The sequence below is a fragment of the Eptesicus fuscus genome, chromosome 16, assembly GCF_027574615.1.
Source record: "Eptesicus fuscus isolate TK198812 chromosome 16, DD_ASM_mEF_20220401, whole genome shotgun sequence".
Lineage (NCBI taxonomy): Eukaryota > Metazoa > Chordata > Mammalia > Chiroptera > Vespertilionidae > Eptesicus > Eptesicus fuscus.
This window is the reverse complement of record NC_072488.1, coordinates 7,834,986-7,858,346: the sequence shown is the minus strand read 5'-3', so window position 1 is coordinate 7,858,346 and position 23,361 is coordinate 7,834,986. Positions and strand designations below refer to the sequence as shown.

At 49.0% G+C, this 23,361-nt stretch overlaps 1 long non-coding RNA gene across 1 annotated transcript in view; it reads right to left on the bottom strand.

The window, feature by feature from the left end:
• Positions 1–3,633: 3,633 nt before the first annotated feature.
• LOC114230234 (uncharacterized) overlaps positions 3,634–23,361 on the bottom strand; it is a 35,836-nt gene continuing 16,108 nt past the window's right edge. Inside the window, exons 2-3 of the long non-coding RNA XR_003616089.2 lie at positions 5,770–5,940; positions 3,634–3,713 (exon numbers count right to left, since the gene is read on the bottom strand). This is a non-coding gene — a long non-coding RNA (uncharacterized LOC114230234). The remainder of the gene's footprint in view (positions 3,714–5,769; positions 5,941–23,361) is intronic.

The following is a 23,361-nucleotide window of genomic DNA, read 5'->3' as shown; positions in this document are numbered from 1 at the left end:
AAAAGACAGCCCCTATCTCTCAGATGCAACTCTGGCTTGGCAGGCAGACAGAGACTCCGCAAATTGGAAAAAGGTGCCTCACCTCTAGAGCAGAGCTCTGCAAACTTTCTCTGTCAAGGGCCAGATAGTAAATATTTTAGACTCTGTGAGCCGTAAGGTCTCTGTCACAACTACTCAGCTCCGCCATTGTCACACCCAAGCTGCCACAGATGACACGTCAGCAAATGGGTGTGGCTGTGCTCCAAACTATTCTTATTTACAAAATCGGGCAGGAAACCTGTCTTGACTCACGGATGGTCCATCCTCCTGATGGATGCAGCCCAGCGTCAAAAGCCTGGCAAGCGGAACACAAGCTAGAACTCACCCACTGCTCATCCCTTTGACTGGGTATCCTTGAGTCAAACCTGCACGGTCCTGCATGGAGACCCTACCCCCGGAATCCCCAAGATGCTGGGGAACTGAGAGCACAAACTTCTTGGACCTCGAATGGACCACCCCCAGTGAGTCTCAGCATCCTTCATCCCACCAACACCTCCTGCTCCAACAGCCTTCAGATCTTGGGGTCACGTCAATCAGAGTGCCAAGCTCCTTGAGACCCAAAGCCCCTTCCTCATCCTTCCTCACTCCCTTGAGTAAGGACTGCTCTGAGCATGGCTTTGAGAACCAAATTTCTTCTATTACTTGAAGAGATAAACACGAGGTCTGCAGAGACAAGAAGTCCAGGAGAGGCAGATCGCAGGGATTCTCGGATGAGCAAAGCTGCCTGTCTCCTGAGACCTCTTTTTGGCAAAACACCAGTTAACCAGGGAATTGGTCGGAACGGAAGATGATGATGGTTGGCAGAAACAAGTTATTTCTGGACATTTTCCCCAAACCAGTCTTCCAATTATAATTAAAATACGGCGAGTGGTTCCATGCACACCATGGACAGCCCACAACCTTGCAACCCAAGCAAAGTCGACAGAAAACCCATTTCCTATAGCGCCAAAGAGCAGCCGTGGCAATGATTTCCGGGAACACTGGTCTGACTTTAAGTGGAATACTCTTGTTATATTATTCACCTTTCACTTGACCTTCATAAATATCAAAAATGTTACCACCCTGCATCCTGGTATTTAATTCTTTCCTGTCGTCTAATGAGGCCACATTTTGCTAGAAGGTCACTTGTCACTTACAACGTGGGGAGAGACATATCATTTTAATGAAGCTCCTAATTCAGAGCAAGTCATGAAACTGTGGACAAGATGACAACACGTTCTGGCCTGGAGACAGCGGGGGCCCTCGGACTTGGCCGGGCCTTGGGGGGATCGCAGTGAAAGAATGAGAAACAACCCGGGGAGGCTGGCATTCCTGCACAAGCTGCAGAGCCTGGCCGGTGTCACTCTAAATTCAATTATCCAGAAGAAAGTGTGGCTTCATGCTCATGTATTTTACAAGGTCCCATAATTTATCATCCTTTGTTTTTCTTTATGAATAACAGATTTTTTCCTCCGCTAAAAAGCACATCGGGGTCTGGTTGGATGGGAGCAGGACCAAGAGCCACTTGTTTTTTCCTCAGTGGAATGGAAGGTCATACGAATTCTTCTCCCGGAGACAGCTTGGCCAAGTTTCGACAGAGAGAAGTGCTAGGCAGAAGCACATGGCAGAGACTCGGATTGCAGACAGACCCACAGTTCAGAGTGGGGGAAGGAAAACAGGCAAACTCTAGAGCAGGGGTAGGGAACCTTTTTTCTGCCAAGGGCCATTTGGATATTTATAGCATCATTCGCAGGCCATACAAAATTATCAGTTTAAAAATTAGCCTGCTACATTTGATCAAACATTTAATTAACTCACCCCTAATGCCTTGGCAGGGCCAGACCAAGTGATGTCCAGGGCCCTATATGGCCCACGGGCCGGACGTTCCCCACCCTTGCTCTAGAGAATAATGATGGTTGAGGGTGATTCCAAGTATAGCCTTTCTGAGCAGCAGGAGGGATTATCCAGACCCAGCTCAGGTAGACAGGACCCGCATGCAGCAGTCAGGGTTTGATGTCAAGGACATAGGCTTGGACTTGGTCAGGGGAGGCCAAGCCCTTTCAGATGGCTCATTCATGACTCACCACTGTGTGTCTGTGGGGGCCAAAGTGTTCCGGAAGACCTCTGACAGCGATGCTTCCTGCCACGGCACAGCCCCTGCTCAGCAGCACACATGGGTGGTGGGGGGGGGGGGGGGCGGGGAGTGAGATTTCACACTGGTTGTTTTCACACTCCTGAGGTCAATAGTACCCTCTGGTGCGGTCAGAAAATGGAGCACGCTATCATAGTTGATGCTAATATGGTCAGAAGTACCTGTGGAGGGCTTTAGTGCGAGAGTGTGAAGAACTGTCAGCTCTTTTCTCTGGTGGAGACTTGAAAAGAGGAGAGGGAGCTCAGGAGTGGGGAGGGGCTTCTCCAACGCAGCTGACAGGGGCCTGCCTTGTTGGGGGTGGGGGAGAAAGGGTTGTAAAAGGAAAGGCAGGGGGACACCAGAAAGACTGAAGGCCAGCCTGGTGAGCTGTTCCCACAGTGATACAGACAGATTATATCTTCCAAAGGTAAATGGAACAATCTCTCTCTCCTACCTGCATGCTTTTCTGCATGGTGATCTAGGCACGCTCCCGCCCTCTTGGATCCAGGAGGATCCTGGACGGCTTTGACAAGTTGACTGTGGCAGAGACGGCATGAGATCCGTTCTGCATCCTGCCTTGGACACGCTGGCTCTGGGATGCTCCCTCTGGGAATCAGCCACCATGCTGTGTGAAGCCCAAGCCACTCGGAGAGGCAAATGCAGGCACTCCCCTTGGGTGACAGCCCCACTGAGCTCCCAGCTGGCAGCCAGAGCCCACTGCCAGCCACAGAAATGAACCATGTTCGATGCCCTGCCCAGCTGAGCCTTCAGATGATGTCAGTCCTGACCACCATCTGGCTGCAGTCACAGGAGAGACCCCGAGGGGGACCCATCCCTCCAAGCCGGTCCACCCACAGAACATTGACCAATAATAAGAAATTACTGTCTGAAGCCACTAAGTCTCAGAGTGGTTTGCTGCGTGTCAGTAGGTAACCAAAATACATGACACGGTATGAGCACTGACCAATCGGAATGGATGGCAACTGGTAGTAGGGCTGGATCAGGGCCCTCAGAGACCTCCTGCTCTCCCAGGAGTCTACCCTTTAACTGGTGGACTGTGAAGAGGTCTAGCAATTACTGGGGGGAGAGGCCACAGTGGCAGAGGACACTCAGGAAGAATGGGGCACCAAGTGTCTCAGTATTTTAACACCAACTATGACACGCCCATGAGCTCCAGCGGGGCATCCTCACAGCCCCCTCACCCTGGCATTCATCCCTCCATCCTTGCTGGGCTCTGTCAGACATGGGAAGGCAAACATACCCAGATCAGGACACATAAGTAGGTGCCACTCCTGGGATCCAAGAGTCCCCAGAGGACATAACACTTTCACCTTTTTAGACCTTTTTCTATCCATGATTGCATTTGAGCTTCACAATGGCCCCGAGAGGCAGATGTTACCGGCCCCCATTTGACAGGTGAGAAAATCTGAGGACCAGAGAAATCAAGTAGGAACGGAGGCAATAACGGAAAATGTATCGGTCGGGACGCTTTATTTCTAGTTCTGGTTCTGCCACCTCAGTCTGGGACCTTAACCATGACTGTGACTTCTTCGAGCCTCCGCATCTGTACAGAGAGAGGAACAGCAAGGTGATCCCCGAGGGCACATCTGGCATCACCTTTCTCTGACTTGGTGACTTGCCTGAGGGCACCAGGAAGGGAACAGCATAATCAAGGCATGTTCTCAAGGCCCCTGACTCCTTCCCCAGTGCTCACAGGACCGCCCCAGAGCTGCCTTCCTAAGACACCTCAGTGTCATTATGCAAGGGGGGCAGCCAATTCTCCCCGGTGCTGGACGAGAGAATGTCTCCAGTTCCACGCCGTGAGAGGAGTTTCTCCACTGTGCCTCTGTTCCTGGACCTCCTGCCCCGATACCTAAAACCTCACCCTCATGCTTTGTAGGGGAGTACGTATGGGGGTGAGGAGAGAGGAGGATGGGGGGAGAGACAAGGAGGGGGTTCACTCTGAACCTCAGCCAGATCTGGCCCAGGCCGACTGAGTAAATCCTGCAGTCACCACACAGGAAGCTGCTAAGCTGGGCAGACACTGTCTCATTCAGGGGTCCAGGGCCCCTGTCCTGACCTAGTCCTCAGGCAGCGCCAGGAGGTGATGAATCTCTCCTGAGATTGTGTGGTTTCCAGGAACGCATTCCAGAATCTGAAACTGGCTTCAAAGGAATGCGTATCTGCTCACTCCCGCCCTGGCTGGGAACCAGCCCAGGGCACCTTATTCTTATTAGGCTGGAGATGTCTTGGACACTAAGCTTGAAAAATGCACCGAGGATTTCGACACAGATGGGGAATGGTGTGAGTAGGCAGAAAACCCCATTGTTGGCAGCCCTAGATTTTCTCTGAAAGATGTTTTGGGGGCAAGTAATTCAATTCCTCTCCATCTCACATTTTCCAACTTTGAAATGGAAATGAGAATGTTTTTTTAGTCTTATAATCTTCCTATACCTGTGAGACAGGATGGGGCAGAGTGGGAGCCGAGGCTTCCGTTACCTGCTGCTGGAAAGTGCAATGTGTCAAACACCAGAATCCAATGTGAAGGAGAATCTCCAGGTAGAGGGCAAAGAAGAGGGGTGTCCAAAATGGGGTGTCAGAGGAAAGGGGGCCTGACGTGAGAATGAGACGGGAGAAACCAGAAAGATCAGCTTGGACCGAGCAAATGTGATAAGATGGTGATATGGACAAACCCCTGACCAGGGCACCAACAGCCCTGCCCCTCCATACGCTGAGTGCATGCGCGTGGTGATCAGGGTGAGAAGGAGGGGCCTCTGGGCCAGTAGAGCAGCCTGGAAGGAATAGGTAATTCTTTATTTGTTATTTATTGAACCTCATCTGGACTTGGGTATTAGGTTCCCATTGGGTATCTCACCTTGTAATGATTAATTTTATGCATCAACTTGAGTAGGCGACAGTACCCAGATATTCAGTGAAACACTAGTCTAGATGTTGCTGTGAAGGTTTTGTGTGTGTATGTTTTTTTTAGGTTGCATTTGCATTTGAATGAGTAGGCTTTGAATAAGTCAGATTACCCTCCGTAATGTAGGTGGGCTTCATTCGATCAGTGGAGGGTCTTAAGAGGAAAAAAAAGATTAGCGTCCCCAAGAAAGAAGGAATGCTGCTTCCAGACTGCCTTCAGACACGAGACTTTCACATCAACTCTCTCCTGGGTCTCCAACCTCTTGGCCAACCCTGCAGATTCTGGGCTTGTCCGCCTCCATAATCACATGAGCGAATTCATTAAAATAAATCTATCTCTATCCCCTATATATCTATATCTGTATCTATATCTACATATCTCTCTCTATATATAGTCATGCATCACTTACCGAGGGGAATACACTTTAAGAAATGCATTATTTGGTGGTTTCATCATTGTGTGAACATCTTAGGGTGCACTTATACAAATCAAGGTGGTTTAGCCTACTACACACCTGGGTTATATGATATAGCCTACTGCTCCTTAGCTACCAGTCTATCAGCATGCTACTATACTGAATACTGTACACAATAGTAACAGTGGTATTTATGTATCTAAACATATCTAAACATAGAAAAGACATGGTAAAAATATGGTATAAAAGATAAAAGATGGTACACCTGTATAGGGTACTTACCAAGAATGGATACTGCAGGACTGGAATTTACTCAGCGAGGTGGTGATTGATGTGAAAGACTAGAGCATTACTGCACACTCATGTAGACTTCATAAACACTGTCCCACAAGCCCTCTTTGTTTTTGGTTCCACTGATCCTCTCTAGCACAAAGGGCTCTCTCCCACATTGAACTGATTAAAAAAAAAAATAAATAAAATGTATCACTGCTTTACCTCATTACAATCTGAAAACATTTCCAATGTACAATGACAGGCTAACCCCACACTACCTCAGAAACCTTTTACTACAGTGGCAGAGGCACTTAATACTTGTGAAGGTAGCGTCTCTCGACCTGTGTCCTTGTACAGGGTCTTGGGTCCTCCACAAAGAATTTACAGCAATTTCTTTGAAGACCATCCAGCTACATCTGGGAGGCTGGAGCAGCCCTCTGAGTGTGTAGCACTGGGGGGACAGGTTCCTCCATGTGAAACAGGTCAGAGGCTGACTGATTGGGATGTCACCTGTGCACTCAAAACTGAGATGCTGTAAGTGAGAGGGAATCTTTGGCCAATCCCTGCAGATACTGCTCCCTCAGAGAAAAAAGAATTCCTTCTGAACCATGGATCCTTCCATTTCTTACAGGAAATTCAGCTCCATTATAATCTTATGGGGCCATCGTCATGTATGCAATCTATTGTTGATCAAAACATCTTTATTGGGCACATGATGGTATATATGTCAGAGGAGAGTGGGGAGGAGGTACTGGGAATGATGTCGGGTTGGTGATGAAGCGGTCTGTGAGCAGATGATGCAAGCTCTGTGGCAGACTCACTTAGCAGCACCTCTGCCTCAGCACACCCAGAAGATGTAGACATTCCACCAAGGTTCTGTTCTCATTCCTCCTCTCCTCCCACTCTTCACATTTTCCCTGATTGACTTAATCTCATCTCTTAAACCATATCCTCTTCCTGGATGATTCCCATATCTCTATTGCGGGCTTGACCTCTCGATGAGCTCCAGAACTATGTACCCAACTCCTGGACAATCTATCTGGAAGTACCACTAGCACCTCACACTCAACGTGAATAAACTAATCATCCCCTCCCCCAAAAAACCCCGATTCTTCTCCTGGCAAAGGGCATTACCATCTACTCAGTTTTCCCAAGCCATTAATTTGGATCATTCCCCTCCTACCCCTGCCACATCCAATAATCACCAAGTCCTACTGATGTTGCCTCTTAGGACTCTCCCAGTGATAAAATTATTTCTATAATTCAGGACTTCTCTGGCCTAACTACTCAAACAGCCCCCAACTGATTTCAGTGATCACACCAACAGTCTACCAAGAGGATGTCCCACGTTGTCCCTCATGTTAGACTCTTGCTAAAAGAAGCATTTTTATACCTCTCAGAGGTTATGAGAATAGACTGGTGTGGTCAAATTTGGCTCAAGGATTGCTACTTTCAAAATATTTCCTAAGCCAGGCTCCTCCAAGTATCTTAAAGGTGCATCACTCTGACATTCTCAGGTCTGCTCAGAGCTTTTGGTCAATCTTCCCACCCCAAAGTGGAGAACCTGAGCTCCATCTTCTTCCATTCAAGGGTATCAGAAAGTCCTCTGTGTCATAAGAATGGAGGCAAAGAAAGATCCCCCAGCTGACTTAGGTGGTCTCCATGGCACATTTGCAGTGTAATATACGCCCTTTGGGGGAGTTGGCCTGGCCATCAGCACCTTGGAGAGCTCCAACTCTGACCTCTGTTGGGAAATTAACTGGACCAGAGTCCTAGATTTCTCTGATGGTGGTGGCATGGAGAGGAGAGGGTTGATGCTGACCACCTCCATTAGCCAAATACCCAGCCCAGAAATTTCAAGGATCTCAAAAATACGAATGGCTTGATGTCAGCCCAGACTTGGATTTCAGGGGCTCTGCAGTCTCTGCTCTGGTGACCCACAGAGGTTATGATCCTGAGTCATGGCCAAGCCAGCTGAACACTGGAGACAAGTGCACCCTAGACTGCACAGAATTCAGCAACTTTCATGATTTCATTTCAGGTTAATTGTCAATGAAAAGACAAGCCACCTTCAAAAGTTTTTCTGGACTACTGCCAATTGTGCTTTGCCTGATGGAGCCCACCCCTGCAGTTCTCACTGGATGTCCTAGCATGCGCCGTAGGAAGAATTGGGCAGCAAGGACTTCAGGGATGGGAGGGTTCCTCTGACCTCTGGTTCAATGTGCTGGACCCTACACATTTCAGAAAGGAGGTGTTGCCTCTGGTCACATGCTCAGGAAGCCCTGGGGGGATTAGCACAGTGGCTCTATCTCGTAGCTGCTCTTTGTTCCTATTGGACCAGAAGACCTCTAAGGCTGGAATGCAAAGGAGGAGTGGACCTCCCATGAAGATAGCATATGTCTGGAGTCACAGACAATGCCTTTACTCTCTGGAATCAATGTAATGGCTCCCTGCTCACCTAGGCTTCCTGAGATCGAGCCCTGTGATATCACAGCCCTGCCCAGCCTGCCCTCTCTGTTATGGCCCCACTGAGTTCCTGCAGCTGTGTCATCGCAGACTCCGATTTACTTACAAAGTGGTTCACAGCTCCAGTGGCCCATCCAGTTTTCACAACAGTGGTGTAGATGGGGCTTTTGGGTTATTCACAAAGAAGAAAAGCAAGAATGAAAGGTTATGTGACTTGCCTAAACACACAGGGCTCCTGACTCCCGTTGGCTGCCCTTTATAATTTCTTTAAAATGGCCATCAAACCCCACCAGGGTGCCCAGAAACACTGCAGTGTGGGCTTGTAATTCCACCAGTGAGAAAACACAAGGTGAGAGACCTGCCTTTGGAAGACTGTGCCCCTCTGCCTGAGGTTTGTCAAAGCCCATCTGTTACTCTCTGCCTGCAGAACACAAACACACACCCAGTTCCCTGGGAGCCTGTCAACAGTTTCCTGTGGGTTTTGTGAGATTTCCTGGGGACACTTCCACCCCCTCACACATAAAGGTCAACCAAAGCTCCATGAGAAAGAGCAATTCTTTTTCTTTTTTAAAGACTCACTGGCAAACATCTTGACCCCGGTTTAATTTGTCAGGCTTGCCTATAACTCTTCATGTACAACTTCCTCAGAAAGATGATTTGCATCTGATAAAGGGAGAGGTGTTCAGCTTTCCCTTGTCTCCAAATGCTTGGGAGTCATGGCCATACTGAGATGTTCCTAATTAGCCAAGAAAATCGTGGGGAAGGGGTGTTGTCACCCACACCCATGACCAGCAGCCCTCACAATGATGCACGTATTGGTCTCAAAGGGTGACATTTTCCTTTAAGTTTGGTTATAGTACATCAGCCCAAGTTGTGTCTTCAGCCATGCTGGACCTGCTGAAACTCAAGGTCGATGGGGTGACTATGTTGAAGACCAATAAGTTGACATTCCTCTCACCCTCTTCCACTACAGGTCCCTGCATCTAAGCGATAAATGCAACATCATTCAGATCAACAAAGATTATTTATATGGAAGAAATGCCTTATTCTCTGACAAGGAACAAAATCTCTGTTCTTCTGCATTTATTCTTGAGGCCCAATTAGAATTTTGCTTTGCATCACAGATGTGTTCTTACAGGTGTGGGGGTAAATCACTTTCTGTGTTTGTGACTCAAATCCTGTCTGAAATTTGCTAGAAAAGCTCAGCTCAAAGCCTTTTCACAAAGAGAGGATATCTGCTGCAAGTTGAAGAATCAACGTCACCCTTGTTAGGTAAGGATGGTCTGAACCCCTTGTCCCGAGGTGCAGAAAATAGCCTCACCTCACAATGCTCCACAGCATCAGGCTCTTTCCCCTCCTGCTTTTTCCTGGAGCAAAATAGGTCAGGAGGCCTAGTCCACCTGAGGACCTCAAGCTTCCCTGTTCTCTCCTCTCCTCTCTTCTCAGTGATCCTGTTCCACAGTTCGGGCCTCTTGGGGCCCTCATGATTTCTAGACTCCATCGAAATATCTGCTGTCAAGGAAGAGGCAATGCCAGCCACTTGCTCCATCATGGCAATCAGACCTTTAGCTCCTTCATCTGAGGCATCAGCATCTCCCACCTCAATTCCAGCGACAGCTAGAGAGGCTGTCTCCTGGCGAGGGTTTCAAGCCTTCTTGGATGAACAGAAGAAAGCATGCCTGGGAATGGAGAGGTCCAAGGGGGACCGTTAGCCTGTTCTCTCTGCAAACAGTCCCAGAAAGGGCTGCCTTAGGACAGAAGGGTCACCCTTAAAATGCTGCCGGGAATTGGGTGCTGAGCACCTGCCAATCAGAAACCGAGGTCAGGAGTGAGAGGCGGAAGAAGGGACTGTAGCAGCTGTGAGTAAACATCCAACACATTCCAGAGCAAGGCTTTTTCTTGCCTTCTTGGGTGAAGAGCGGGAAATGTGGGGTCCCTCCGTGACTCTCTTCCTCAGTGGGGAGGTGTCGCCCATGAGCTGGGAATTCGCAGAGGCCACGACCGTAGCTCCCGGAGGCACACTGGGAGGCGGGCCCAGCCAGGAAAAGCCGGAGTTGGGAAAAGAACCTGCACAGCTCTCGATATGCAACCCGAACACTTGGAAAATGACCCATCATCTTTGCCTTAAACTTTTCCATACGCTCCGCATTATTAGAATTTCTCCTTAACGACACCAATCATCCTTGGGATCCGGGACAGCTGTGGGAGAAAATGTGCTGTGCCCCACCCTTTCCCTGGAGCTCTGATAATGAAAGAGCTTAGTTAACACAAATTACCAGCTTTGCTTTCTACTTTTCTGACAGATGAACAAACATGAAGTCAACATTACTATGTAGGCCCCTTGGCCGAATCCACTCCGATGAGCCATCACCAGGGCAGAATCCTCTATGAGAGGGGAGCAGACACGGCCGATTTCCGAGTCTGCTCCCCTCCAGTGGCTCCAGGAAGCAGCCTGCTTTGTGCTCACCACCGGGATCTAAGGAGACCTCGAATCTAAATCAAGCTCTCGAGGTGGAGTTTCTAGCTTATTAAAAACAAATAGCAACATAAACCCTCTTTTGCTGATACAAATGAGGAAAGAGGGATGGAGAATGGAGTTGAAAGAGCCCTGCACTGAGGGACAGGAGCCTTGGTTCTCACCCCAGCTCACCAGCGAGTCTCTGTATGGCCTTGACGTGTCCTTGTCACTGCCCAGGCCTCAGTTTACTCACCTGCTATTTCATATTATACACTCTGGGCTCTAAGGACCCAAGAAGTTACTTTGCAGTTCTCAGAAATGTTTTATTTTAAAATTTTATATTTAAAAAACTTAGCCATGGTAAAAGTGTGAAAGATGGGACAGCCATTTGTCACTGTGCAGACTGACGATAATGTATGTGATCACTTTGGGTGAGCTCCTCCTGCCCCCTAACTAGCTGAAGGGCATTGAAATTGCAAGACCATTACCAAACAGTAATCATTTGGATCTACTCATTGCTGTGAATTAAGATTTTTTTCCAGACTGTGAATACAAAATGAAATGTGGAAATAAATTGGATTCTGAAAGAAGGATGACCACAAGGCCTAATTTCTCTTTTTTTAAAAATGTATTTTATTATTTACAGAGAGGAAGGGAGAGGGATAGAGAGTTAGAAACATCCATGAGAGAGAAACATTGATCAGCTGCCTCCTGCACATCCCCTATTAGGGATGTGCCCGCAACCCCAAGGTATATGCCCTTGACTGGAATCGAACCTGGGACCCTTCAGTCCGAAGGCCGATGCTCTATCCACTGAGCCAAACCAGTTAGGGCAGGCCTAATTTCTCGTTTTTGTGCAAATCAGAACAATCTTATTGAGCTTTTATATTTTTATAAATGATAAAGTAAATATAGTTGCAAATGTGATTTAATTAATTTATCATTAATCAATAATAAGTATTAATATATGCATAAATAATGCTTCCTCTGCTTGTGTAGCTTAAGCTTCCCTATAAAATTTCATTTGGGGAAAAAAAATGGTTCCAGTCCTTTACAAATTTTGAAAACCACTGGCCTAATTATCTCTAATTCTCCTTGCAGCAAGAGGATACTTGATTCAAATCCTTCTCTGGGGATAGGAGAATTGTATGACGTCCGGAAGTTTCTGGCTTAATCAGAACAGTCATAAGGAAAACAAACAAACAAACTTGATTTCCACATCTACAAATCGCCCCGAACGGCTTTGCTCCTTCTCCAAGGTGAAGGAATGCAGCCCAGGCAGGTTGCCAGTTACTGCACGAGGCGCCGAGGGTACCGGGCACAGGGGCTCTCCCCGTGGGACTCACAGCCCCGTTGTGGAGGCGTACCTTAGCTGACTGACTGACGGTGATAGCGACAGAATGCGGAGCCTGGATTGAGCAGCTACTCCCGGCCAGGCTCTGTAGCAGGCTTGACAGGTGTCATTTGATTTCTTCCATTTATTTGCTACTCGAAACTCTTTGCAGTATTTTTTCCTCTTCCAGATGAGGATACAGAGGTGGTTACCCAGGCAGTGCATGGCGGAAACAGATCTCTTCACCAGCCCCCACCCCCAAACTTGCTTTCAGTGAGTGGTGAACAGCAGCACCAGCTCCTCGGTGTGGGATTCCAGAGGGAGGAGTAATTCGTGCAGGTCGTGGCAATCAGAGAAGGCTGCACAGAAGAGGTGGCACTTGAGCTGGATCTTGAAGGATGAAGAAAAATTCTCCAGGAGGCAAAGAGAGGAAAAGTTTCCCGAGTGGAGGAGACGGTGCGAGACAAGCAAGGAGAGAAATGCCTTAGGAGAGAGGCTGTTTCGGTGGTAGAGAATATCTTGGGTGGCAGGAATGAGAGGTGTGGGTGACACAGGGATGAAGTCAGCAGGGTGGCGATCTGGGAGCAGAACACGGCTCCCCAGGGCTAGAGGCTCAGCCTGGCACACCAGGTTCCCACCCGCCTATGCCCCCAGCCTCGTCTCCCATCCTCCATCTGGCACAGGACCCTGCTCGCCAGTGATTCAGGCGGTCCTCTGTGCCTTATGCCCCTGAGCCATCCACCTGGCAGCTCCTCCTACCCCACTTCTGCCTGGGAGAGTTGTCCCTGTCCTTCCAGGCCCTGCCAAGTCCCACCTGCCATATGCAGCCATCCTGAGCCCCTCACCCAGGTGCAGTTTCTCTCGACGCTGAACACCCAGCATTTTCCTTATTCAGAGCAGGGCCTCAATGGATGAACACGCAGTAAATATATTTCTTGGCAAGAAACATTTTCTGGGGGGAACACTGACATGGGGGCTGGGGTATCAGCCTCCATAACATCAGACTGAAATGAAATGTCGATTTCACATTTCAACAGGGCTGACAACCCCCGTCCCCCAGTCCCTGCCTTTGGCGGCTCAGGACATAGGACGCCTACCCAGGGAGCTGAGCAGAGGGGCGGGGCCCTGGGTGAGAGTGCGTGTCCAGGGCACTTCCGTCTGTGCATTTCCAGGGCGCTTCCTCCCCCTGTGGCAGAGGTCCTGGCACCTGGGAGGCGCTTGGGGAGGCTCGGTTGAACCCAGGTGAGCTCTAGTCCCACTTTCCTCAGTTCCATCCAGTCCTCTGTGCTGTGCATCTTTGCAAGTAAGAAAACAGTCAACTTCAGACTCGATGTAAAGTTAGTGTTTCTCACATTTCTTCCGGCCAAAAAGATTTTCATTGTTGCCGCTGTTTTTAGGTCATCACCCGATGGCTTCAGTCTCGTTCAGGGCCAGCTCAGACCACACAGTAGGACCACACAGCAGCACTGCACACAGAGCTCCCGCGCTGTGGCTGCTGCTCCCATGATTCCTACATCTCTCCCCACCCCACCGCCCAGTTCCGAGCAGCTATTCTCCTGAGAAGCCCTGTTGCAGTCCTCCTAACCCAAATAAACCCAATCTCGCTTGCAGAGGACTGAGTGGGTACCTTCCCCTTCCCACACATCCCCGTGGCCAGGCAGGGAACTGGGCGCTCCGCAAGTGCCCAGGACACACTCGTCCTCCCAGCTCCATGTCCTGTGCAGCCGTGAAGCTGGGGCCCAGGACTCTCCCACGGGCCTGAGGGAAGCCTGCAGACCAACAGAGCCTGGGCTTGGTGGCCAGCCCGGCGTGCAGGGAACATCAAATGGCCGCACATGAAAGGGCTGAGGAGGATGCTGGAGAGGCACTTAGCCTGGAAAACCTGAAACCATCCGCTTGACGGAGGGCCGCTAACCACAGCCTCAATGAATGATTAATGATTATGGCCGGGGCTTATTGCAAACAGGCATGTGACAGCAGCGCCACTACCCACCCGCAGGACCTGCCGCGTGATTGATGAGCCCCCGAGGGGTGTGGAGGGGCTGCAGGGGGAACGGGCTGGCTCAGGCTGCAGCTGCCAGGGAGCACCCATCCTTAGGGGGAGCTGGGGGACACCAGTGCCCGAGGTCTGGGGGACAGGCTCATCTCACGTGCATGCGGCGGACAAACCAACCTGCGCGACCTACGTGGGCGACGGGGGAAGGGGAGGGGAGGCCTGGGCTAAACTCTGATGAGGGAGGGGGGCTACATAAATTGGGTGAGCTGTGGCCCCTGGCTTTGCAGGGGTCGCTGTCCAGTGGGGTGCATCAAACAATCTAACTATAGTTCCAGAACCACCGAGAGTGTCCAAGGGGGTCTGAGAGGCAGCTAAGTGCTCTGTGTGGGCAGAGCAGGCTGCAAACATGAGCTGCCGGCCTGAGGCACCTCCCCCAACCCCCCCTCCCCCCATTGTCAGGGACCACCTCCCTGACCCTGAGGTCACTCTCCAGCAGGATGTGCAAGAAGAGAAGAGGTTGACTGCAACGAAGTCGCCCCTCTCATCCTTTCTCTGTCCTTCGCCAGAGCGCTAACGCGTCCTCACGCTGCCTCCCTGTCCCAACCTGCACCCTCTACAGTGGCCGACCTGGGGTTCTGGGGTCTCCCACCCAAGCCTCATCAGCCGGGAGGCAGGGCCTGGCTCTGACACATGGATCCGGCACAGACCCTTTGGGTTCACCAAGCTCAGTGTGGGAGCTGGAGTAGGCACAGCTCTGGTCATCAGTTTGGTCTCCTTAGCGAGATAGGCTTCCCTCCCATGAAACCAGCACACAGAGAACAAAGCACCACCCAGATCTGCTGCTGAGAGACGGCGAGGACAGGGAGGGTGGGTGACGCTGGCCTGGGAGGCCGTTGGGGGCGGCCAGAGACCCTGAGAAGGGTCCTGGGGGCCCCTGTGAGCTGCAGGCCTCCTCTGCAGGCAGAGCCGCTGTCCAGTCTGGGCTACCAAAGTCCCCAAGGCCACCACCTCCCACCTGGATCTTCAGAGGCACCTCCGAGTGGCCGTGGGACAGTGGCGGCAGCAAGCAAACTCAGCAGACCTGGTGCGGGACAGGCTGCGAGACAACCCGGAGCGCCCGCCGGGAGCCTGGGGATGACCTCTGGGGGGCCTGGCCCTTCTGCAGACTCTGGCTCCGTTTCATCTTAATACACTCCTGCGTGTACCTGACATCGGATCCCCGTCCCAGAGCATGCAAATCTAATAAATTCTTGGCTCCTGCAAGTTTCTTTAAAAAATATAAAAGAGGATCATATATAAAGAAGTTGATTAATATACACCCTGCTACAACAGCCTGGAACATCTGTGTATTAAGTTCATTTATTAAATTACACCAATCTGTATTTTAATGAGTGAAAGATACAGTACTTATTCTGTCATCCATCAAAATAAACTCAGGAAATACTTAACATTATAATCATTTTTCTTGTTTGAACACGAGTTATGAAATATGAATCCCACACTAAGAATGCTGGACTTGCCATCGTGATCAAATATGTTTTCACAGGTGCAGCAAATATTCCGTTTTCATTTCTCTCTCCAACTGTTGAAAATATAAACCATGTTTTCTAGTTCGGAGCTGGGTAACACTGCCTTCCCTCCACATGGCAGCCATTACTGCAGACTTATTACCCCCCCACCCTTCTTTCCCCAAACACACTCCTCCTAAAGTTGCTTAGTAATGAAAACACGGGCTTCTGTGGGGCCCCTGGGCACCGGCTCTCCCCCTCCGGGCTCTTTGGGCTCAGGCTGGGCACTGTGCTGTCCCCTTTGCCTCCCTCCGGGGCCACCTGTAGGCTCTTGGTTAGGGCCCGAGTCTGGGAAACCATGAAAGCAAACAGGACAGTTGTTAGATGCACAAAAGGCAGTTGGCCTCAGTTTCCCAGCTGAGCTCCTCTTGGCCGTGGTGTTGCCTGGCCCACGCCTTGTCTCCCTCTTGCCCCCCAGAGACCATAAGGGCTGGAGACCCAAGAGTGAGTGCAGGCTTTCCCTGTGCTCAGCTGTCCTGAAGCCAGAAGTCCCAGGACCCTGGCAGCAAATCCATTAGCAAAGCAGAGGGTTCCCAGGAGCTGCGAAGGCCATTCCCCCTGCCCAGTGGCCGGTGGTAGCTCACAGGACGCAGGCGTCTGGAGGAAGGTCCCAGCGGGGCAAACTGCTGAGCAGGGACAGCTCCGCCTTCAGGGGAACTGCCCAGCGCACCCTGAGTGGTAAGAAAGCTGGGTGCTCCCAGGACTGCTGATTGAGGGCTGCTCTTGGGAGAGAGGGAGGGAGGGAGGGGCGATGGCCGAAGGTGGGTGATCACCCTGCACTCCCAGCCTGCCCCACCCACTCTGAGAACAAAGGAAGCCTCCAAACACCACAAAAGGCGCAGTATCCCTGAGGGACAGAGGGATGCGGCGGGGCCCTGAGAGCGAGAGCTACAGTAAGAAACTGAGCTGTTATAGCAGCACACCTCGTGCGAAGGCCAAGCGCACCGTGCACTTTGGATGGCCATGCGTTTGTCCAGGTAAAATGACGGAAGCTGGTTTAGAAGTCAGGGCACTGAATGCGCTGAATGCTGTTCCCATCACCTGCTGTCCAGCCCTCTGGTGAAGGAGGGCTCCCCGACACTGCGCAGAGACCGATGGCAGTGATTAGTCACACGGACTCAGCCTGGGGGAGGCACCACACGCCACGCAGGGCCACCCAGGGCTGCGCTCAGGAGTGCAGTGAGCCAGAGGGGCGGGGGCAGGGGTGGGGGGTGGGGCGCCTGTGTCCCCCAGGAGGATGTGATGGGCTTATCTGAATAATTCCATAGGCTGTCAGGGAGGTGAAACCCGCCGGGTGAGGACCAGGTGGGGTGCAGCCTTTCCAGCTGTGTGGGGGAACCCACAGCTAGGCCTCTGGGGTCCTGTGAGCCCCAGCGATGTCAAGGCAACACATGGCATTTCAGCCTTACCATACCAGTGGGTTCCTGCAGGGGGAGAGGATGGGATAGACGGGATAAACAAAGCAAAAGACAAGGAAGGCTTGGTGGTAGTGTGACAGGAGCTGAGGCGTATGTCCACCTCAGTTCTGTACACGTGAGGCCCTCAGGAATAAGTAACAGTGTTAAAGAGAAAAACACAAGGAGCGGTCAAGAATGAGGTTCAGATGTTGGGGGAAGGGATGGGCTAGGCTCTCAAATGGGACCCGGCTGCAGCCCTGTGTTCTCAGCAGAAAATGCTATTTGTTACAAAATGTCCTGGGAGCGATTGCCCATTGAGATAGCAAGCATAGAGGGAAATAAAACTTCAAACAGAGTTTAATGGCTGAGCTAACCCAATTGGGTAGTGAGGCAGGCTGCTCCGTGTGTGACCAGAGCAGGGCGAGGAGGCGGTCAGCTGCGGGCCACAGCACGGCTAAAACTGAGTTTTCTCTGTCACTCAGACACCTTCCCCAAGAAATATGTTAGAGTTACCTTCCGGAGTCCACAGGGAGCAAAGGGAAGACCTGGACGCCTAATAAAATGTAATGAGCCCCACCAGCATGGCTCAGTGGTTGAGCATCTAACTGTGAACCAGGAGGTCAGGTCACAGTTTGATTCCCCGTCAGGGCACAAGCCCGGGTTATGGGCTCGATCCTCAGTGGGGAGCATGCAGGAAGCAGCCAATCAATGATTCTCTCTCATCATTGATGTTTCTACTCTCTCTCCCTCGCCCTTCCTCTCTGAAGTCAGTATATATATATATATATATATATATATATATATATTATATGTATATGTATATGTATATGTATATGTATATGTATATGTATATTTTTTTTTTAAAGAAAATGAATGAAATGAGGCTATCATTTCAAGGAGAACTCAGTTTTTGTCCCCAATGATAAAATTCAAGCTTCTAAATTAAAATCAGACTTTTGGAAAGCTTGCATCTGCCATTATGAACTTGAAAGGTTTCCAATACCTAAATACCTTTCTAAGAAGATGAGTGATTATTTAATGAATATGATTTTTGATAGCATGTAGCGAAATGTCTCAGTCAACATGTGGAAGATTGGCTTAACTCAGCCAACCAATGATTTCAAAATGACCAATGTAATAGTTTGTTACAAAATTGTGCCTGTGTAAAATTTCTGTTCAAAGGGCAAGACAGACCAATATAAGAGTATAACAGAGTACAAGAAGTTCATTCATGTGATTTCAGGTTCCATGGTGTTGCTAGCCTTTAAGAAACCACCGCTGGTTGAGTTTTGGTGTAGAATCACAGAAGAGTATCCACAATTATCTAAAAGACCATTAAATATTCCTTCCTTTCCCAACTATATGCCTGGATTTCCTTCAACCAGAACACTATGACTCAACGGTCTGAATGTAGAAGCAGATATGAAAACTGCATTCTTCCATCAGCCTTATTCTGAAAGGAGTTGCATTTATGTAAAAGTTTTTACATTTTTATTAACATGTAAATATGGTTGGTATTTTTAGTGTATTAATAATTTTTACTTTTCAGTTTTATCTATAATATGGTAGCTATTAATATATAACTAAAAGCTTCAGGTCCGCAATGATTTTGAAGTTGCAAGGGACTCAAGACCACCATGTGTGAGAACTGTTCCTCTAGAGGTATTTTGTCACCTCTGTCATTTATTCATCAAACACATATTGAGCCTCTATTACATGGTGGATTCTCATTTGAATGTTGGAGAAATGGATAGTGGGGATGGTTGCACAACGATGTGACTGTAATTAATGCCACTGAACCATACATCTAAAAATGCTTAAGATAGTAAACTTTATATGATGTGTATTTTACCAAAATTTTTAAAAGCGAAATATGATAATAAAAATAAAGGCCTCGCTTTAAAACAAACATCTTGGTTGCAACAGCGAAGATGGGTTTGCTGTGGAAAGGCTGTCCCCAGGGAGGCCAGGAAAGAGGTGACCGCAGCAGCCAGAGAAGAGTTGATGAGACCTGGACTGGCCTGCAGCAATGTGGAAGAATAAGAGACGAGACTTGGTGGCCAGCTGACTTGATCAATGAGGGAAAAGGGGGAATGAGGATGACTTCCGGGTTTCAGCAAGAAAGGAATAGCATCTTCACCGATTGTTGAGAGGCTGGTTTTGCAGATAAGATCATGAAGGTATGCTTGTGTTGACAATAAGATGCCCACAGAGCATCTAAATAGAAATGTCCAGTAGGCAATTGACGTCAAAAGCTCAGAGAAGTATGGGCTGAAGACTTTTTTAAAAATGCTGTCAGTGTAGGTGGCAGCCAAAACTATGGGATGAGGTGGTTTGGAATATGTATTTATTGTCTGAAGAGAAGGCAGCCTGAGAGAGAACTCTAGGAAACCAAAGAACTGAGGACACTGGGCTCATGAGGAAGTTCTAAGAAGGTGTCATGAGTGAAAAAGAGCCTTAAGAATGAATGAGTGAATGAGGGAATGATGAACACTGTCCAATGCAGCAGACAAGTCTTGTTGGGGAATTAGAAAATTAACGGTGACTTTAGCAACAGTGGTGTTCATGGATGGGTAGAAGCAGGAGTGCTGTACATTAAGAAATGTGGGGAAGTGCAGAAATGGAGGGCATTAGCAATCCTTGGAAACAGTGGCATGAGAAGGGAGAAAGGAAATTGAAAGCTAATTAGAAGTCAACATGTGAGAGGAGGGCTTTATGGTTCTTGTTTTATGTCTGTGGAGTTTACGGACTGAGAAAAAAGAACCAACAAAGCAGGGTAGGATGAAAAGCCAGAAAAGATCTCCATGGGTGGATACCTGAGACAGCAGGGCCGGAGAACTTGCTCCATGCGAAAACCTGAGCCCGCATCTCGCTCTGGCCACAGGCTACAGGATGTGAGAAGACCCAAGCTGAGCCGACACTCCCAGATGCTTTTCCTCAAACTAGTTTTATGTTCAGTAACATCTGGGCTCAGCCCCATGGCCCCACTCCCACCCACCACCCCAGCAGCCCACAGCATTCCTTGGTTTCCTTCACAGAGTGTGGGTGCATGATAGAAATACAGAAAGGAGGATAGAGATGGGGTACAGGGGTGGTAGGGAGGGAAAGGTAGGAAGAGGATGGGATGTCTACAGCTCCTACATTTGAATCCCTGCTCAGTGTTGAGGTGTGCAATTGACCTGTTTTTCTATAACTTTGTTTATTTTGCGTGTCATTCCCCAGAGTTTTCCTCAGGATTGTGTCTGTATTCTGGGAAGCTTACACCATGCCACGGGTCTGGGTGGGAAGAAGCATCGTGCTCGTGCTAATGTGCCATCACCCCACCTGGTGAACCGTTTTCAGGCAGCACAGGTCCTCAGAGCATCCTCATTCCAGGCATAAGACCCTTTAGCTATGACTCTTCTCTCAGCTTTCCTGTGCCACCCTTGAGGACTTGGGGCTTATTTGGTGCCATGTTGGGGCAGGGGAATCCTCCTAGACAGAATCACCAACAGGCAGACCACAGAGCTGTCTACCAACCCTCCTTCACCAGGCAGATCCTCTCTAAAGACCAGGAGTGGGAATCTCTGCTCTCACTCAGGGTGTCCTCCCATCTTGTCTACACACGGAGTCCTCCCCACTCTCCCAAAAGTGTCAGCTTCTGGAAATGCACATCAAGGCAATTTTTTATTCTTCTCTGTTGCCTAGATTTCCCATTTCTTTCCTGGGGGACTGAGCACAGAACAGTCTAGTTGTTCAAACTGGCTGAGTGGAGAGGAAAGGAGATCATATTTAACCCTAGGGGGAGGTAAAACAGAAGTGAATGTCACAAAATGTTGTCATGTTGTGCATCACATTTCTATAGGGTATGGATGTGCAAGAGAATCCTTCATGTGTGCTGAATTTTGTGGGCAGCAATATCACTGAAGAAGCTGGAAGTAAGTAGAGGATTTCAGAAACTTGAGAGAAATTGTATTTGGGGAGAAATTCCTCCACCTCTGGTTTTGTCTCCTTGGGTGTCACTAAAGAAATCCAAATGTCAACTGGAAGCTGAGGGCAAGGGAAACGCCAGGCATGGTGAGGGGTATGGAAGACATACTGTGCGGTGCTTCTGGGCTAAAGGGTGCCCATTTCTGAATTACAAAAAGGTGTCCCATCCTCTGGGCTGACAGAGCCCAGTACCAGAGAGCAGGGAGGGCTGAATTCCATCCTGACAAACCCCCTTGGCCAAGCGCTTTCATGCTTCACACAAACTGTATGGGTTCGTGGGAACCTGACTACCTTTCATTACAAAACCATGTTGTATTGTAAGATAAAGATTACAAGGGAACCTGCGGGAGGCCGAGGTTCCATACTCAACAATCATGGATAGTTGAGGGACTCAAAACACACAAAGTCAAGGTCCCCAGACATGGGCTGTCTGAATGCTTCGTTAGCTTTGCTTTGTTGTTTTTGTCAAAGAGATCTCCACCTCCTGAGTAACAAGCCAAAGCTTGAGAATGAAACATTTTAAAAGTTCAATGCTCAAAAGCTTACTTGCTGCCATGAATAGTTTTTACATGGCCATGTATCTGATCCCCGATGTCAATGCCATGGGACATGCCATGAGGAACACAGAACTTTAGAATTCACCTCCCAAGGGTAAAAAATGATAAACAAGAGCAGAAAAAAAGAAGAAAGTTGTTAATCCGGCCCATGCCCAATTTCCTGGTAACTCAGATCCTATCTGAAGCAATAGCTGCTTCTAATCTATGGTGGTTGCATAGCTGTCATAATACTTTCCACACTGGCCGTTTTAACTAGTGCACAGTGTATCAGGAAGCCTGTGCATAAACAGACTGTCAGGTTGAGGAGGCATGCTCTCTCAAAGGAAAGCCTGTGCAAACACATACGGAATGACAAATGCCCAAGAAACTCCTCCTGCCCCCGCTCACGATGATCTGGTGGAAAACTGCTGTGCAGGTTGCTAAGTTAACCTGATTCTAGGCTGCTGATCACACTATGCGAGCGAACAGTTCAACCTGAGGAACTTTCCAACATCAGTTCTGAAAGGTGACATGGCCCCAGATTCCAGACAGGGCCAAGGAAATGGGCCTGGGAGGCACATTTGTGAGGACTAGGGTTTGAAGCTCTCTGGGATTCATATGTCAGAGAGATGGTTTCATTCCAGGGGAGAGGTTATCTGAGCCACAGCCCACCAATCTCATCTCAGATCAACAAAGGGCTCCCCAGTTTAGCAGTGTCTCTCCAGAACCAGTCCTGTGCAGCCAACAATTCTTTCCTCACATCCAGCTCACTCCTCTGCAGACCGTGAGAAGAGCCACCCGTCACCATTCTCAAGGCAATGAGAAACAATCATTTCCAGGTTTACCAGATACGATCTTATTTTTCTCCTCCAGAGCATAAGAGATGACATTTCCCAGCCTTCTCCATAGTTAGATGGAGGCCTATGATTTTGTCCAATGGATATGAGCAGAAGTGAAGTGGGCCACTTCTGGATTAAGACGGTAAAGGGTTGGTGTGCCTTCACCAGGGTTCTCTCATTGGATGTATTTAAAATAGCAGCATCGTGATATAAAGGAGCCAGGATCCCTGAGACACTGTGTGGAAGAGTACATGCGAGAGAGCAATCCAATCCACATCAGACTACGTGAGCAAGAAATGGAGCTGTGTTGAGTTAAGCAGCTGAGTCTGTAGGATCCTTTGTTAGAAAAGTTATTGAAAGTTACATTGATTAATACAATGGCTTTCCAAGATCAATAGTTTTTACTGGCTAGGCCAAGGTGATTGAAGTTTTTCCCTCCAGTTATCCTGTGTACACTCCAGGCAATGGCTGTACCAGCTGAGGATGTTCAATTCTAAGAAGTCAAACTGTGGCTGGAACAGAAACAGCTGGTCTTAAACTTATCCTGGGTAGGAAAGGCACCATCAAAACGTCTGGGAGTTACTCTGGTAATTATTCATCTTTGATGTTCATGTCCCATCTCTTTCCTAGGAGAGGCAGAACCTACATCAACATTTCTCAGACCTCCACCCCTTATAGCTCAGCACAGGCATCAGGGGAGAAACTGGTCTTGTGAGGACTGAAGCCTTTTCAATTGGAGGGAAAGGTCCATTTAAGATAAATATTTTAAAATTAGAAATATAAGATTAAGTACAGCAACTTTGAAGGATCCCCTGTGCAAGTGAGGAACCATGATGCCTACACTTCACTAGCTTCTTAGTGACCCTTCCTCTGCCTTGTACAAGGAAGGAGTTCAATTACCGTCCTTGTGGACAGAATAAGGTTCTATGGTTCAACACTCATTCTGCCACTGGTTACCCCAACTTCTGCCTGCCTTTATCAACCAGCCTTGCTCATCTGAACCACAGAACTCAGAAAATTAATGACCATTTTCTTAGTC